The following is a 17,948-nucleotide window of genomic DNA, read 5'->3' as shown; positions in this document are numbered from 1 at the left end:
ACCCTAGAGACCACTCTTTGCCTGCATATAAAGGGAGGAGAACAAGAAATCTACTCCGCACAAATAACAGTAATAACAGCTCCCTTTAGTGCAGCAGCCCTTCCTGGCTTCCAGAGCATTTCACTGCAGTGCCCTGAGCCGACTTCTCCAACGTCCAACAGCCTGGTTTTCTCAGAGCCAATTCCTTGACAGAGGAAGAAATTATCCTACTTTTCTGTTTCTCTTAGGGAATACCATAATCCCCCTCTGAGTTTGCCTAAGTTGTTCCCCCCTCAATGATTCATAAGTTCATGCCAATTATTCAAATCCCTTTTTTCTTGATTCAAAAAATATATGCCTAAGGCCCAATATGTGTCGGATACTGTCCTCAATACTGGAGATACAAAACTAAACCAGAGGGTTGTAGTCTCTGCTCTTATGGGGTTCCCAGTCTAGCTGGGAATACAAGCATTAACCAAGGAATTAAAGAGTGAAGAGTGTTAAGTAGAAGGAGAAATGTAAGGGCACTGGGGAAGCTTGCAGTGGGGGGAAGCCAAGACAGTTACAGGGAGCTGACTACCTGCTAGATGAGCCATTTGAACCAAAACATGAAGGAGAAGCAGGAGCAAGGTGGGCTAAAGAGGTGTGTGTGTGTGTGTGTGTGTGTGTGTGTGTGTGTATGTGTGTGAGAGAGAGAGAGAGACAGACAGACAGAAACAGAGAGACAAAGACAGAGAGATGCCGAGAGCTTTCTGGAGGCAGGGGCACTGGCAGATGTAGAAAGGGAGAAGCATGAGGATGTTTCCAGCTAGGGGAAAAGTCTGTGCAAAGGCCTGGGTATGAGGTACAGCCTAGTGTTTTCAAGGAGCTAAGAGAAGTCAAGTGTCATGGCCAACGAGGGAGCAAAGATGACCGTGGTCTGCAAGTCACTGAACAGGCCAGTGGGTCCAGCACCCACTGACTTTATAAACCACACAGAAGAGTTTGGATTTGCCTCTCACATCATAGAAAGACACTGAAGAGCTTTAGGCTGGGAAGACATGATCAAATTCTCATTTTTGAGCATCACCAGGAGTGATGGAGAATGGCCAGGAGAAAGGTGTGAATGAAGATTGGAGACAGGCAGGAGGCCGACGCAGTCATTCAGGGGAGAGATGTGGAGGCCACAGGGCCAGGGAGGAATGGACGGAGTCCAGCCAAAGCTAGAATCAGCAGGAAGTGATGACCTAGGAGAGGCATCTCTGCTGTCTCCCAGGCTTCTGGCTCAAGCAGTTGTATTTTTACATGTCACACACCTTACGCTGTTCTTACATTATTATCTCTGTACCTTCCTAGCACATATGGGGAAGATCTACTCAGAAGTGTGGTGCAGGAAGTTGGGCCATTTCCTTAAGAATTCATACTTGCTGTAATATTAACTATCAAAGCAGTTTCCTCTGACAATCCCTAAAAATTCTTATTCAAGAATTTATTGTCCAAGAAATGAGAATATTCGGTACTTTCCTTTCAAAAGACCCTCCATAAAGCAAAGCCATACTGAAAACAGAGTTTATACATTCCTAGTACCTTTCCACCCATTGAGATCAAAGTCCCTAGAGTCATTGGCTTATAATGACCATTCAGAGTTGAGGTAAAAATTAATGAAGCACACATTTTGGTTCAATGTAAGGAAGGACTTTTCAAAGAGGAAATGAACTGCCTCCGGGGGCAAGTGCTATTCACTGCTGAGCTTCAGCTCAAATATCACCTCTTACGATGCTGGCCCTGAGTCCTCCAGGCAGAGGTGGTCATCTCAGCTTTGCTGTTTCAGCCCGTTGTGTCTTTCTCCACTATGATGTTCTCTTTCTCCTATTACATCTTATTACAGAAGACTGTTCATTTCTAGTCTGATCCATTATTGTGGCCTCGGTAGGAGACACTCGAATATTGAATGGATGGATGAACGAATGAGTGATATTTGAGGTTTTTAGAAGTCAGGTGATAATGTGGCTATGAGGTAAGGAACTTCAACCAACATTTCAAGGGTTGGATTATAAGACTTTTAAGATCCTTCTCTAAAAGCCAGCACCTTGCTAACCATGAATAATTCCCGTTCTTTTTGTAGTTCTCAATCCTCATAACCACGGGCCAATGCTGCAGGAGTTTCTTCTGACACTCCAGGGCCTGAGTCGGATGGAGCCTGTATCTATCCACCTTGCCGATCCTACCTATACAGATTTCCTGTCATAACCTGTTTTCATTTCCAACTTGGCTTTGGCAATTAAGACAGTCCTTTACAATTCTTGAAAAGGGTGTTGGGGATATTCTTTTCACTCCTCTTTGCTCTATACTTTCCAGCAAGAACTGGTTTCCCCCAACACATAAGCTTATTCTCAGTATAGCCAACTCAAGTGAAAGCTCAGACCTCCTCTAAAAGAAGAGATTAAACACATTTCCTATCACAGTCTCTGAGTGCTACATTAGGGTGCATATTGAGTTGAGAAGACCCAATTAATATTCAGGTCTTGTGCGTTTTCCTCTATAAGTGTTCCCCTACAAGTACTCCAGAAAAATCCAGGAGAAGCATTTTGTGGCATAACCAGGTATATTAGTTTACTGTGGCCGTTGTAACAAATTACTACAAACTGGGTGGCTTAAAACAAAATAAAATAAGTGTATTCTCTTACGTTGCTAGAGGCCAGAAATCTGAAATCAAAGTGTTGGCTGGGTCATGTGTCCTCTGGAGGCTTTAGGAGAAAATCTGTTCCTTGCCTCTTCTAGCTTTGGGTGTCTCTAGGCAATTCCTTGGCTTGTGGCCACATCACTCCCATCTCCACTCCATGATACATGGCCGCCTCCTTTTCTGTCTCAAAACTTCCTCTGCCTCTCTCTTATAAGGATACATTGAGTGTATTTAAGGTCCACCCTGATAATACAGGGTACCTTCCTCTTCTTAAGATTCTTAACTTCATCACATTTTTTTTTTCCATACAAGATAATAGCCACTCTTCAGCCATATAAGGTACACTCACAGGTTCCAGGGGTGAGGATGTCAATTTATCTTTTGGGGGGGAATTTATCTTTTGGGGGGGGACCACTGCCTAGCCCACTACACTAGGTAAAACATATTTTGTCTTATCATTTTTAGAAGACATTAATGTTATTGAAAAAATCATTGTATGCAAGAGCTGGCCAGCCACTAAGACAGCAGATGAAGAAGCCTGAGCCCAGAGACTTTAAGTGACATTGGAGAGGTCATCCAGTGGTAAAGCTGGAACCAGGGGAAGGATTCCAGGCATCTAGTCCAAGGATCCGGAGTCCCATACCATGCAATAACTCCAGTGGAAATATATAGGTATGTGTTTAGTTAAAATAATTAACTGTGTTGAGCTTGTGTGGGTGACAGGAGGACCCTCTGGAAGAGAAGTCACTTGAGACAAAGCAAGACTGTAGGCCGTTTCACTTATTACCGTCCCTTTGTCATCTGCAAATGTCTATCAGCAGATAAAATGCAAATGGCTAAATATCTCACCTTGTGGTACACAAGAGTGATGTGAGCAAGTTCCATAGCATAAATTTGCACAAAGAGCAGGGATTATTGTCTTCATAGAAAAGAGCAGAGAGGGGCACTGGAAATAGGCCAACACAGGCTCGAATTAGAGTTCTTCCACTTCGGTGGTGGGTCTCCAGGAAGGCGGGTAACTTCATTTGCAAATGGAGAAAATGCCTATCGCGGTGGATCGCTACAAGGCTCAAATGTAAAAAATCCTAAAAGCACCAAGGAAAAAAGCCTGGCATGTGTCAGACTCGTGATCAGCCACAGTGAGTATTAGTATTATCGTATCATCCCTGCATTGATACACGGTGGGGGCGGGGGCAGGTAAGTACTTTCGTTTTTAAAATTTTTTAAATTTATTTATTTTGAGAAGGGGAGAGAGAGTGCGAGTGGAGGAGGGACAGAGAGAGAAGGAGAGAAAGAATCCCAAGCAGGCTCTGTGCTGTCTGTGCAGAACCTGACGTGGGGCTTGATCCTATGAACCATGAGATCCTGACCTGAGTGGAGATCAAGAGTCGGACGCTTAACTGACTGAGCCACCCAGGTTTCCCAAGATAAGTACTTTCTAAACAAATTATGTATGTCATCTGAAGGTGATAAAGAAAAAAAAAAACATTAAGGCCAGATCATAAGAAAATACTTGGCAACCCATTTTAACTTTTTTTTTTTTTTTTACCAAATCATACAAATTTGGCTGGCTATTTTGAGAACTGAAATTATTTCCAAACTTCACAGGTTTTAAGTACTCCTGGGGCATATTTTATTCTACAAAAAAATGTAATATGCTTACTTATGTCAACAAAACTTCATCGAACACTTAGCATGTGCAAAGAATTATACCAGGACTTACAAGTGCCAATTTTAAAATTATATTAAGAACAAAGAGCTATTTCACGACATAAATGAGGGTACTAAATGTACCCGGACATTTAAGGATAGAAAAACTTTAACAAAATTGTGGATCACGTGACTTCTGTGGAAGCCATCATTTCTGCTTTTGCCTGTGATGGGACCAGGCAAGAGTCACTGTATTTACTAAGATCGTCAGGATCAGATCAGAAGCTTAAGCTAAAGGCCACTGTATACCTTAACATAGTAAGGACTAAACACCGTATGAGTTTTGAAATAAGGTACGAAAATCAAAACAGAACAAAATGAGGAGTAATCGAGCTCGTTTCAAAAGAGTCAATGTGATGCAGTAAAGCACACAGCTGTGAAGTTAGCCAGGCTTGATTCCTGGTTCCGTCCTTTCACTGATAGGACTGAGGACAAGTCACTTCTCTTTCCCGGGCCTCAGTTTCCTCATCAGTAAAATGGGAGCACGAACAACTGCTTCATGGGATTGCTGTGAAGATGAAAGCAGTGCTAAGGGTTAGGCTGAGTATCTGGGGCATTGTAAGTGCTCAATAAATGTTGTCCATCCATGAAAAGAATCAGTAACAAAGTTAATTCCACTTCAAGAAAGATCAGACCAATATTTGTGTCTAAATTAAAAAATATATATCCTTATGATTTTTGTTCCTATTTTATTTGCAGTAGTCCAGGTTATATAGTTGCCAACTTAAGGATCTGTTTCATCGCCCATTCGGTTTATTCACGTATTCATTTTTTACACACACAGAAGCAGCTGTGTACTCACACCCTCACTCACACGTACCACAGGGGAGTTTTCTACTAGCTCTTCACACTGGAAAGCATGCTCATTTAAATGTTAGATAGAAAATACCCAGTAATAGGGGTGGCTGGGTGGCTCAGTTGGTTAAGCATCTGACTCTTGGTTTCGGCTCAGGTTATGATCTCATGGTTCGTGGGTTCAAGCCCCATGTTGGGCTCTGTGCTGACGGCGTGGAGCCTGCTTGGGACTCTCTCTCCCTCTCTCTCTCCGCCCCTCTCCCTACTCACTCTCTCTGTCTCTCTCTAAAAATTCATAAATAAATAAACTTAAAATAATACCCATTAATAGCTCACCTCCTCTGACACCCTTCCATTTTATACCCAAAAAGGAATCAGCTTGCATTGCTGTGCGCCCACTTTGATGGTGGGTCTCCAGTAAGGTGGCTAACTTTGTTTGCAAATGGAGAAAATGCCTATCGTGGCGGGTTGCTCCAAGACCCAGATATAAAAAATATCAAAAAACACCGAGAAAAAAGTCCAGCATGTGGCAGACTCGTGATCAGCCATAGTGAGTATTAGTATTATCGTATCATCCCCGTATTGATACATGGTGGGGGGGGGGAGGTAAGTGCTTTCTTTTTTAAAATTTGAATATTTAAAAAATTTATTTATTTTGAGAGGGAGAGAGAGAGTGCGAGTTGGGGAAGGACAAAGAAGCGAAAGAATCCCAAGCAGGCTCTGTGCTGTCAGTGCAGAAGTTCAGAATTTTTCCTAGAGGAAAAATATATTCTTCCTAGAGGAAAATATATTCTTGTCTTTTCATAGTTTGAATTTTCTGAGGATGGCTCAAATGTTCCATTCAATAGCATGAGCTATTTTTTTTTCTGACAGAATTTACATTTCCAAGTCTGAGTTAATCCATACTTTGCAATGGTCCTTGGGCAGAAATGAATAAGTAAATCAACAAGTGTCAGTTTGACCCATTCATTGTAACTACCCCCTTCATGAAAACGTATCCCAACGTTATTCAAAAGGAAAAATCTAGTGGACCTTAGGTAGGGCTACAGCCATTCCTCTTTAATAATTGGCACTAATAAGGATTAGTCACTTGTTTCCACTGGGAGCAGAGCTAAAGGGAGAAGTGAGTGCACTTAGGTAATAATGTAATAGGATTTTTAAAAATTTACCCCAGTGCCTTTGCTCTCGATAAAAGAAAATAAATTGCCGGCTGCCTTCAGTCTATCACAAAGGTGATGTGCTGCTTAAGAACTCTGCCTAAGAATAGAACTGGGGAAAATTAAAGGGGAAAGCAAAGCATCTGTTAATGTGTTGCCTTGCTCAGGATGTAGGATCTCTTGCAAAGGAAAATACTTTGATAGGTTTTCTTTGATGATTAAAAATTTGGAAGGAGGTGATTGATACAAAAGACCCAACTGACATTAGATAATAAAGTTACAAGCAACAAGAACCACAACCAGGAGACGTTCTTCGGTAGTAAATGGGAAGGAAGCTTTGAGGAAGTGACTCCTCTGGTCTGGGAAGAGAGAGAGCAGGCCCGGCAACATGGCAGCCTGGTAAGCAGATCCTGAGGAGGGAAGGTGGCCAGTGAGCTGTCATTAGTGGCAGGGATAGGAAAGCGTCTTTTAAGGACAAGTGATGACTGCTATGTAATTTCAAGCAGTTTCTTGTTGTGTGAGCGATTGTCATCTTCTGTAATATCATCAACTTCTGTGACTATGTCATTCAGCCTTGAGTTGCGCTGCTCTGGAGAATAAAGAAGATACGGTGAACCGACAGGAGGCAGAGTTGATGGAGAGAGCTCATCAGCAGGAGGTACAATGGGAATGCGATGGGACCTGAGCTCCAGAGTAGAAATCTAGTATGTTGTAGTCACATGGTACCGACAGTCCCCAATCCCCAACTTACCATGGTTTGACGTACAAGTTTTTGACTTTCTGATGATGTGAAAGTGATATGCATTCAGTAGAAACCATGTTTTGAATGTTGAATTTTGATCTTTTCATGGGCTAGCAATATGCAGAGACTTTCTCATCATGCGGGGCAGCAGTGACCCACTACTCTCAGTCAGCAATGCGACCATGAGGGTAAACAATCCGCACACAGACAACCATTCTATTCATGTTCAGTACAGTGATCAATAAATTACAGCGATTTTTCAACATTTTACTATCAAATAGGCTTGGCGTGAGATGATTTTGCCCACTTATAGGCTAATGGAAGTGTTCTGGGCACGTTTAAAGTAGGCTAAGAAGTAAGCTATGAAGTTCGGTGGGTTAGGTTTATTCAAAGCATTTTGGAATGTAACCCTATCAAGAAAGATCTGTATTCTCAATAAATATTTGTTGAATGAATGAATGTGTGAATGGATAGACCTATAGAAATATCAGGATAGGAATACTGGACTTTCAAGAGCCTGCAGTATTAGGGACGTGTTGAGTCATTTTATTTGGGCATTGATGAAAAGAAGAAGTATCCAAAATCTATAAAGAACTCATTAAACTCAACACCCAAAAGACAAATTAAGAAATGGGCAGAAGACACGAATAGACACTTCTCCAAAGAAGACATCCAGATGGCCAACAGACACATGAAAAGATGTTCAACATCACTCATCATCAGGGAAATACAAATCAAACGCACAATGAGATGCCACCTCACACTTTAGAGTGGCTAAAATGAACGACTCAGGAAACAAATGATGCTGGCGAGGATGTGGAGAAAGAGGAACACTTTTACAGTGTTGGTGGGAATGCAAACTGGTGCAGTCACTCCGGAAAACAGTATGGGGGTTCCTCAAAAAATTAAAACTAGACCTACCCTATGACCCAGCAATTACACTAGCAGGTATTTATCCAAAGGATACAAAAATGCTGATCTGAAGGGACATGTGCACCCCCATGTTTATAGCAGCACTACCAACAATAGGCAAATTATGGAAAGAGCCCAAATGCCCAATGACTGATGAGTGGATAAAGAAGGTGTGGTGTGTGTGTGTGTGTGTGTGTGTGTGTATATATATATATATATATATATATATATATATAATGGAATACTACTTGGCAATCAAAAAGAATGAATTCTTGCCATTTGCAACAACATGGATGGAACTAGAGTGTATTATGCTAAGTGAAATAAGTCAGAGAAAGACAAATATATGATTTCACTCACAGGTAGAATTTATGAAAGACAACCAATGAACATAAGGGAAGGAAAAATAAGAGAAAAACAGAGAGGGAGGCAAACCATAAGAGACTCTTAAATACAGAGAACAAACTGGGAGTTGCTAGAGGGGAAGTAGGTGGGGGAATGGGCTAAATGGGTGATGGGCACCAAGGAGGGCACTTGTTGGGATGAGCATTGGGTGTTCTATGTAAGTGATGAATCACTGCGTTCTGTTCCTGAAACCAATACTATACTGTATGTGAACTAACTTGAATTTAAATAAGTAAATTGAAAGGAAAGAAGAAAGAAGAAAGAAAGAAAGAAAGAAAGAAAGAAAGAAAGCAAGCAAGCTCTCAGAAGCTTGTAGGAATTGGGGATACCGAGGCTACAAATTGTTAATATTTAGATATTGGGAAATGACCTATATGGAGAGGATAATTTAAGACTGAGGATAAGAAGAGTGAGAGGTTGAGGATGCCGATTTTAGAGAACTGTATTTTGTGCTTCTGCGTCTTGCTTATATGTTTCTGGGAGGGAGAAATGGGACCTTTTTCTTAAATGTTTCTTTAAACTCTTGATTAGATTCGAAGTGGAAAGGCCCAGTTCCATTAGGGAGAATCAATACTCAATGGCATTTCATTTGTCTCAAATAAAAGATGTGTCCCATGATACTTAGGTATCGTGTAACATCTAGGATGAGGTACACAGGCGCCATTAAATCTTGGAGTCTTGGACTTGGGCTGGGCATCTGTTTAAAATCCTACGGGCCTTCCGCTAAACCATCCAAAGCGTGAGAACATGGGAAAAACAACTGATTTGCCAGTCCAGTTTCTTGATGATGACAGAATATATGAAGCTGCCATTTTTTATCTCTATCCTGAAACTGTGGCATTTGGCCAACTTCAGACCAATGGCTCAAGAGAATACTGGCATTTATGTTCCTTCATGAAATGAACATGATCTTCCCAAACTAGCAAACATCATGTTCTCCACTAAAATTCCCTCCAAATAAAATATATAGAGGGTGAAATGAATTAATGGCTGACAATGCTTATTCTTAAATTCCAAGATCTGAGCAACACCATTACCTATTTTTACTTACCAAGACATTTTACGTTTTGGAACGGCCTCATTTCAGACTGAGTCCATGTGAAACAGAAGCTCAGAGGAAAGAAAACAAGACATGCCTTAGCTCTGTGGTTCTCAGTGAAGGGCGATTTTGCCCCCCAGAGGACATTTGGCAATGTCTGGAGACATTTTTGGTTGTCACAACTTGGGGTTAGGAGAGGCTGCTACTGGCTTGGAGTGGGTATTGGCCAGGGGTGCTGCTAAACATCCCACGATATACAGGACGGTCCCCCAAACAAAGAAATTTCCAGCCCCAAATATGAATAATACTGAGATTGAGAAACTCTGCTTTAGCACTACAGGTTTGATGTACTTCCCATCAGTCTTCATTTAACAATAAGCTCTCACTGAAGCTTACTCTGGGCCCACTGTGTCCCAGCACTGGGAATTCGGAGTTCTGCTCTCCAGGACCTCACAGTCAAGAAGGAGAAACCAGTAACAATGGAGCCAAATACAACAAAAAGGGAGTTAGCAAGGTATATGTGATGCATTTTGGCCACATGGGACAGGAAAAGAGCAATAGACGATGAGAGCTAATGAAGAGTTTCCAGGGATCGAAGCGTTACCCTTCATTAATTTATTCATTCAGCAAAATTTATTAAACAGCCAGGATGTGCCAAGCTTTGTGTTACCGGGAGATAATATTGTTCCGTGAGTCCTCGGTTGGTGATTTTCAAGGTGATGAAGCCAAGGCTTTGAAAACTCGTTTGATCAAAATGAGCAGACAGATGTGCAGACAGATAGATGCAGATAGATGTTAGGTGGTTTTTCTTGCGCACAAGTGGTGATGTTCCAGACTGAGTTTCTGATCACCTGGGTTCCTTGGATTTGTCTCAGAGACCACCCAGGGTACGGACAGAAGATGGGGCGATGTTAGTATGATGGGCTTCAGGTCCTCCTATCCCTACCGCTGTCACTTCAAGGCATTTCTATTGCTTACCTACATCCATATAATAAGCACAATAAAGGATCTCTTTTTTAAAAGTTTAAAAATTATTGGTTTAAGGAATTCACATTGCCACTGAGAAGTGGCACATGACGTGAGTTTTTAAGGACAACAAGCCATAATTGGAGGATATGACACAGACAGACAGGCTCAGGTTACAGTTCAACTTTGCTCTCGACAAGCCAAGCGACCTTGGGCAAGGCACTTCATCTCCCCAGGCCTCAGTTTCTTCATCTGCAAAAGGCAATTGTTATTTCAAATTATCTCAGAGGTAGCTCTGAGCTGTAAGATGCTGTTGTGCAATTATCTGATAATACTGATGAAATAAACAGGGCGAGAAAATGTTTGCACTGCATACATGACAAGGGTAAATAAAATCCTCAACCTAAAGGTTAGCTGGGGTTGTCATGGGAGTCCTATTCTAAGAGAATGGAAACTTTGAATCTGAATCCATGTAGTAAGTCGACATCTAACGAGTTAGGGCTTCCTAGTGTTCCAAATTCAAGATCTGGGAAGCATCCTTGGATTTTTTCATTGGTCTCACTAAAAGTGCAACTGAGAGAGAATTATCCGCTCTCAAGGTTACGTGGTCAATATTGGATAACAACGGAAGGTATTGGTGAGAAACTCTGCATACAAGGTATACAGCTCCGTGGTTTCATCAAGGTACCTAGCAAAATACTCAGCACAACCGGCCCCGTTTTGCTGGTGATCTGGTCTACCCAGGAGAGGCTGTCGAAGGGCAATGACTGAACAGCAAGGAAGGGGAAACTTCTCCTCCCACCCCCGCCTTCTTTCTATCTTAACAGGTCATATGGCCTCCTTAACTCACACAACTTTGCCCACAACTGCACTGACTTCAAGTCACATTTCTGATAACAGGAAATACCTCTCCTTTCCTTCATCGTTCGGTATTCAACAAAGACTTCCTTAAGGGAAGGAAGGCACCCCTGCCGTGTGCCCTAGAGGTTAGGTGTTCTCTCGCCTTCCTACTGCTACCCCTAAAGGGGAAGGTGGTTTTCCAACGATGACCATGGCCCTTCCTGCCATCTGCGTTGTCCAGAAGTGTTCCATTTTCTGAAACCACAAGTTACTGAACCTTAGCAACTCAATTTTCCCAGCATTTTCCCTTTTTGTGTTTTATAACTCCATGAAGTCACATCTCCCCCGGGCTATTGGAACAGTTCAGCTGAGCCTGAAACCTCTTGAGAAAGAAGAAATTAGAAAAAAAAAAAAAAAAAGAGGGGGGAAATTAATGGCCAAAGCTATTAGCAAGGCACCACCCCCACAGGTCCAACAGGTTCTGTGATATCCTTACAAGCTTGGTTAGTGAGGCATGCCTCCCCGGGGAGGTACCAGGACGCCCAGTTTCTCTAAAGGACCCAACAGGCCAAACTTCCTGGAGAAAAAACCCACTATCCATAAAACACATTTTGAGTAACACCAAAGTGCACAGTGACCCTTAGCTTTCTTCTTCTGAACAAATTGTTTAAAGACCAAGATGTGTTGGGGAGATACCAGGCACTGGAGAATTAGCAGCAGGTGCTATTTATAGAGCCACTGGGCTCTGCAGAGTTCCCTCTGCCCAGGGAAAGCCATTAATCTTCTCCAGCAAAAGAAAAAAGAAGTAATAAACTTAATAATGATTTAGAGTAAAGGAGGGAGAGAACGCATTGAGGCTAATACTAAGGTGGATCTAAGCCAAGAGATTAGTTTTTCCCTGTGGAAAACAATGCACGCACACACATGCACACGCGCACACACGCACACACACGCACACTTACAAACGCAGGCGGGCCTTGTTCCCTCCCACCTCCCTAAGCCCACCGCCGCTGTTCGGCCCTTTCAAAAGTGGTCAAATGGCTTTTCTTTCTCTGAAGCTGACAGACACACGTCTCTAAATCACACACCACCACAAAGAATACTTTCTAGATATGCCGCACTTAAAACAGGAAAGCTAAGGCATCCAGGGTTGATCCAAGCTCACAGTGCTATTGCGCACTGTGCCCAAGACGCAGAAGGGAAGCGAATTAATTCCTAGTCGATTACCTCTATCGACAAAAACATGCCAAAGCGTGTTGAAAGGCATTTATACGTTCACATAGTTTACCTCATTGTTCCGGTGGAAAGACCTAGTGGGTCACAGGAAGCTTAAGAAAAAGATTTCTGTCGTCATACGTAAAAGAGATTCGGCCAGGTATGGAAGCATTAAAGCTCCTGTTCAACAAAGGGCCTTTCGCACTAAGAAATTCTCTTTTTGTGAACTTCTCATGGACTCTGTAAACACACATAATGATGAGTAAGACACACAAAGAGGTAACTTTTTTTTTTTTTCCAGAAAAGATGCACAGAAATAAATATGCTTCCAAAGGAAGTGACTGTCCTCATTTGAGTCTTTCAAGTTCTCGGAGAGCCAGTTAGCGGGAAGTATTTTCCTTGCAAACAATTCTGCCTTTTTAAATGTTAAGTATCCTTTATTCCTGGACACCAACCCGAGACAATGGAAAGAAAGAGAGACCTGGGCATCCAGGCAGAAAACAGGCCTTGTAACGCAGCCAAAGTGAATTTAGAATTCTCGTGCAATACAATGTTAAGGCAGGAGGGTTGAGTAGAAAAGTGTAATGAACTCCAAGTGGCTGCCTTTCAGATCTCAAGCGCTGAAAGTGACTTGACGTTGGGACCGTTGCTTCCCCTGCTCAAGTATTCAAGTGACTGTGGCACCCGAGAATAACAATGAGACAGGCACAAAGGCCACCACTTGAGCGTAGTGCACATGGTGGGGACAGGCTACACGGGGGCAACAGACCCCAAAAGCACTCTGTGCGTAACCATCATTAAAATTCGGTAGATCTTAGATGTAGGGAAAAAAAATCAGGGATGCGCGGCCATTGATTCAGTTTATATCACTTTGGGGAAGCAAGAACACTAGGCACTTTGCTTTCCTAGCACGTAAGAAGGAGAACAGTATTTCATAGGACTCGGTGAAGTAAAATGTCTCTAATTAGACACGAGACTGTCATTATGTTGCCTAAATTGTTAGTTATATGAGAAATACCATCTCATACTTTATTTACGCTAATAATGCCTATTATCTCAATGACTGTTCATCGTGACAAACCTGTAAAGTAGATATGGCAGGTATTATTATCCTCATTCTGCAAATAGGAGACTGCAGCATGGAGAACTGTTTGCTCTGTGTGAACAGGTTGGTAATAGAGCCTACGCTAGAACTTGTCTCTTCTGGTACCTACCTAGTTTACTGATCATTATGCCAAATTTAACACGGCACACAAAGTCTCTAAGTGACTCGAAAAGTCTCTAAGTGCAGTTAGGGTGTCATTGGGTCCACTGTTTGGAACAGGGTACTCACAAGTCAAAGACAATAAGCACTGTAGGCTGAATTGTAAAGCGGAAACAAAACAGAACAAAAACGACTCCCCCTACACCTCCCCCCCGCCCCCAGCCAAACCTAGTCCCGCCTCAATTGATAGCCAAAAACCACAGTCCTAACTTCCTTCAGTTATATACTCGTTCCTTCCTTCACAAATATATACTCGGGATCAAAAGTATTTGCAATAAGGCAAGAGGATCCATAGACCGGCAGAGATTCCTTATGACAAATGGGGACAAGGGGAGGGGGGAATCGGGGTAATTTTGAATTACTTATCAGCCAATGATGAATTTTCATAATAAAAGACGTTGCATTATCATAAGGTGGCAGAGGTAGAACGAATCTTGAAGTTTTCTGCCCATGTGGGAGCCAAGAATATCACAATAATAGTACAGTCCCTACCTCCGGCTGCCACCCACACTCTCGCACTGAACGCATTCTCCAAACTACAGTCACTCTGGTATTTTGCATGTATCACAACCCAAAGGATGGAGTTCAGATAAGGCAGAGTTGTCTTTGTTCCCATTTAAAGCAGTTCAGAACTTTCTCTTCTACGAGTTTCAACAATGACAAGGACCCATGACCCAATTGCACGGATGACATTATCGTCAGGCTCCATCAATGTCTACTCCACAGAGCCATTGGCATTTCATTAGATTTTTCTTTGACAGTTCCTTTATTTCCTGGGTAATGACCAATGCCTCTAATTTGCATTTCCCCCTTTTTGAAAATACCCTTTTAAAAACTTGCTGACTAAATAGAAATGTTCCAGAAACTAGTTAATGAAGGATAAGATGCATTCTCAGTTTTACTTCCTCTGACACAAGATGATCTGTTTCTGAACACACTTTTTTCAAGGCTATTAATGAACCATACCCAACTTCCATCAAGGGAGTTTTACTTTGTTGGGGTTTGTTTTGTTGGCTCCTGCGTCATGAACATAATTCAGAGCGACACGCACTTGTACCTCCTCAGGTTTGTATGATACAGGACTCTATCAGATGGAGAGAGAAGAGGTGGAGGCTGCCGGAACAGTGACATACCCCAGATGTAAGAATTCTATGGAATTGCAGAATATCCCTATTCCAGAAGAAAACCCCATTGATGTGCCCTGTCCAAATAGCAACATAATACATGGAACCCTGAGATCCCATTTTTTAAATGTCCTATCTCTTCCAGGATCACAGAACTAGTTAGAGACAGTGGATAGATTGGCCTCTCCAGTCTTGACTCCCAGATTAGGTACTCGAATACTACTTGCTCCTACATCAACAAGATTTGGGGATAACGTCCAATGAATAATGCTTTGCATCAAAGTTTTCTCCTTTATTTTTCAGAGGTCCCACCACGGATTACAGGGGAAAAAAAGTAGCTCTAATGATTCATTTTTCTGATAATCATTTCTTAGATATTGGGGAGGGGGAGGGTCGCTAGGCTGTGCATGAATATGTTACTATTAAAAACCCATAGTAAGGGGCGCCTGGGTGGTTCAGTCGGTTGAGCGTCTGACTTCAGCTCCGGTCACAATCTCATGTTCTTGGGCTCGAGCCCCACGTCGGGCTCTGTGCTGCAGCTCAGAGCCTGGAGCCTGCTTCGGATTCTGTGTTTCCGTCTCTCTGCCCCTCCCTGGCTCGTGCTCACTCTCTCTCTCTCTCAAAAATAAATAAACTTAACAAAAATAAGAAAAATTAAAAAAAAAACGCAATAAGAACCACACTAATAGGAATTCAACCTAAAGGAAAGAAGACAAGCTAAGAATATGAGTTTCATGTTAAAAGAATAGCTGAAATCAATGACATTTAATTCAGTTTTTGCCATTTCCCCATATACGTAACATTTGTTTTAGGCTAAGATAAGCAAAACACAGCAAAATTGCATACGGCTATCCAACACTGTAGCGAAGAGTTCTTCCACAGAAAGATGTGTCTTCCTCAGCAACTTCTGAAAGTAATACCGTAAAATAAATTCCTGTGCTGAAGATTGCCTATTTTTTCTTAAAAGGGGGCAAAGCTCATGGTCTAGGTGGCTTTTAAATTCTCCTCTCTGGGATGTCAGGCAAGTCTGACAGTATGAAGATGCCCCTTGCAGAGAGCCTGGTCACCGCCACGATACCCTATAAGGCTGTCGGTCCAACCGCACCCATGAAAGTTGCCATCTCGTCAAGGAAACAGTCCTGGATGCGACAGGCCTGTGGAGGAGGTAAGAAATAGTTCGTCTGGCAAGGAAGTGCCCGTGTCATTCGTTCCACTTTGCTTTTCTAGCCTGCAGCCCCAACCGGAAGAGCGGGGCCAAGGGCATCCAGCCTGGCAACACCACTTTTCTTTACTGTTTGCCCCCGAGCAGGCGGGAGGGTGCCTACGTGGAAGGCTGATTAATCAGTAATTCACGTAGATCAAAATCACGACATTAAAAGGCAGAGTTCAATCGTATCCTTCAATGGAAGGAATGTCCTAATTGCCCCGGTGCCCAACACAGGATTTGAGGGCGGTTGTGAAAGGCAGAGGGCCACTCCTCCACTGACCCGGTGGAAGCGATTTAGCAAGTCCTTTTATACCGAATCCCGAAAGGCTCCCTACCCCAATCCTCCAAAAAACCGCAGTTCATCAAGTTTCCCCTCTTGCCGCCACGTAAAGGCTCCCGCACCTGCAAGCTGCTAGGATTTACTTGCCTAAGAACTATCTGGACAGACATGCAGATTCAGTGGATACCCTCCGATTTCTAATTTGGCAACAGTCTTGGGTCCTGGTTGACACTCACCGGTGGCCGGTTCGCGAAGGTTCCTGCCAATGGGGCCCGGGTCAGCGAGAAGAGGGACGACGTCCACCCGGTTCCCGCTGGGGCTGTTGGAATCTCGGAGTCTGGGGACAGCAGTGCCGCCTCCTCACCCAGAAGACCCCCGACGCCCGATCCTGGGGTGAAGGGCCCACGCCGTCCGGTCGAGGCCCTTCGCCGCCGTGTGTCAGCGGCACCCACGGGGTGGGTTCTCCCCGCCTCACGCTCTGGAAGCTGGATCCTCAGGCCAGATGCAGCAAAGCCACTTAAGCAACTGCTCTGCTCCCAGGCAGCTTTGAAAGCATGGGAGCTGGATTCCGAGCGTTCCCTGGTATTTATCTCTGGCTAACGAAGATGCTTTAATGACTATTAGTAGACACGTTATGACAACAACTCTGAACTTGATGAATCACGTAGACTGTTTGCCGGGGCTTTTCACACACTGCTCTGAACAATACCGAGTCCTTCCCAGACGTCACTTTAAATACCTTTAGCTTTCTCCGGGATGTCACGGAAAGCATGTCTTTAATAAATGTTCGGGTCTCACGACTATATTCTGCTGGGACAAGCCAGATGCTTCTTTGCTTCTGTCCCTTCGCAGATGTTTTGAACGAGAAACCAGAGTTGATGCTAAACCTTAGGGAAGTAAAGCCTGTGAGGTATAACCAGATAAGGTATAGCGTTGAAGAGATTATTTACTCTGATTTTTTTTTCTAAGGCAAGGTTACGCTGTAGCTTTATAATTTCCAGGGGATGTAGAAAGTTCCAAGGACATCCTGTTAAGTGTTATTATTACGGTCTCCAGATGAGAAAACTCAGGACCTTCTTGTTAAAGGAAGCATAGCCTGTCCATGGCAGAGATGGGGTGAGGTCATGTGATAACCCAGTGGTCCACTCATCAAAACCCAGAGGATTGTGACTCTATCCTCACTGTGATGAGACCAAGATCCAGCACCCTCTCAGCCTGGCCCAATAGGGACAGAGGGATGGGCTGTAAGGATCTGGGTACGATCATCGTAGAAACATCACGGTCGTCACGGCAAAGTCTCCCACACGAGCATTTTCCTGAGCTGGATATTTTTTTAATCTGCTGTTTTTCATCTTTACCGCTTTCTTAACTCAGTAGCTTTCCCTGCCTTTTCGACTCGAGCGACTTTTGCGGTTAGATCATGAGAGGTGGCAAAAAGAAAACTAGGAATTAACTACGGAGGCCCCAAAATTGCAGTCCTCTAGATTCAAATACCTGCATACGCATGCGTGTGTGCACGAATTAACAAGTCAGTGACAGGGAGGTCACTTGTTTATCTTCGTACAAATCTTCACGGTGTGTTGGCGATGAAAGCTTAAGCACAAATGAATAATAGCCTTGGCGCATTTAGGGGCATCGGGGTGTGGGATCT

The 17,948-nt window shown here is 43.2% G+C and overlaps 1 long non-coding RNA gene across 1 annotated transcript; it reads left to right on the top strand.

Annotated features, from left to right (window-relative positions):
- The first annotated feature begins 5,395 nt into the window (after positions 1–5,395).
- Positions 5,396–17,413, top strand: LOC124507167 (uncharacterized). Its single transcript, XR_006960941.1, has 4 exons — positions 5,396–5,696; positions 6,876–6,961; positions 15,778–15,975; positions 16,510–17,413. It is a non-coding gene; the product is annotated as an uncharacterized LOC124507167 (long non-coding RNA).
- Positions 17,414–17,948: the final 535 nt, after the last annotated feature.

The sequence above is a fragment of the Lynx rufus genome, unplaced genomic scaffold, assembly GCF_022079265.1.
Source record: "Lynx rufus isolate CCGP_SWC_20201006 ecotype Redwood Valley unplaced genomic scaffold, mLynRuf1.p SCAF_11, whole genome shotgun sequence".
In the NCBI taxonomy this organism is placed as follows: domain Eukaryota; kingdom Metazoa; phylum Chordata; class Mammalia; order Carnivora; family Felidae; genus Lynx; species Lynx rufus.
Note: the sequence above shows the minus strand (reverse complement) of the source record. Positions and strands in the feature narration are given on the sequence as shown.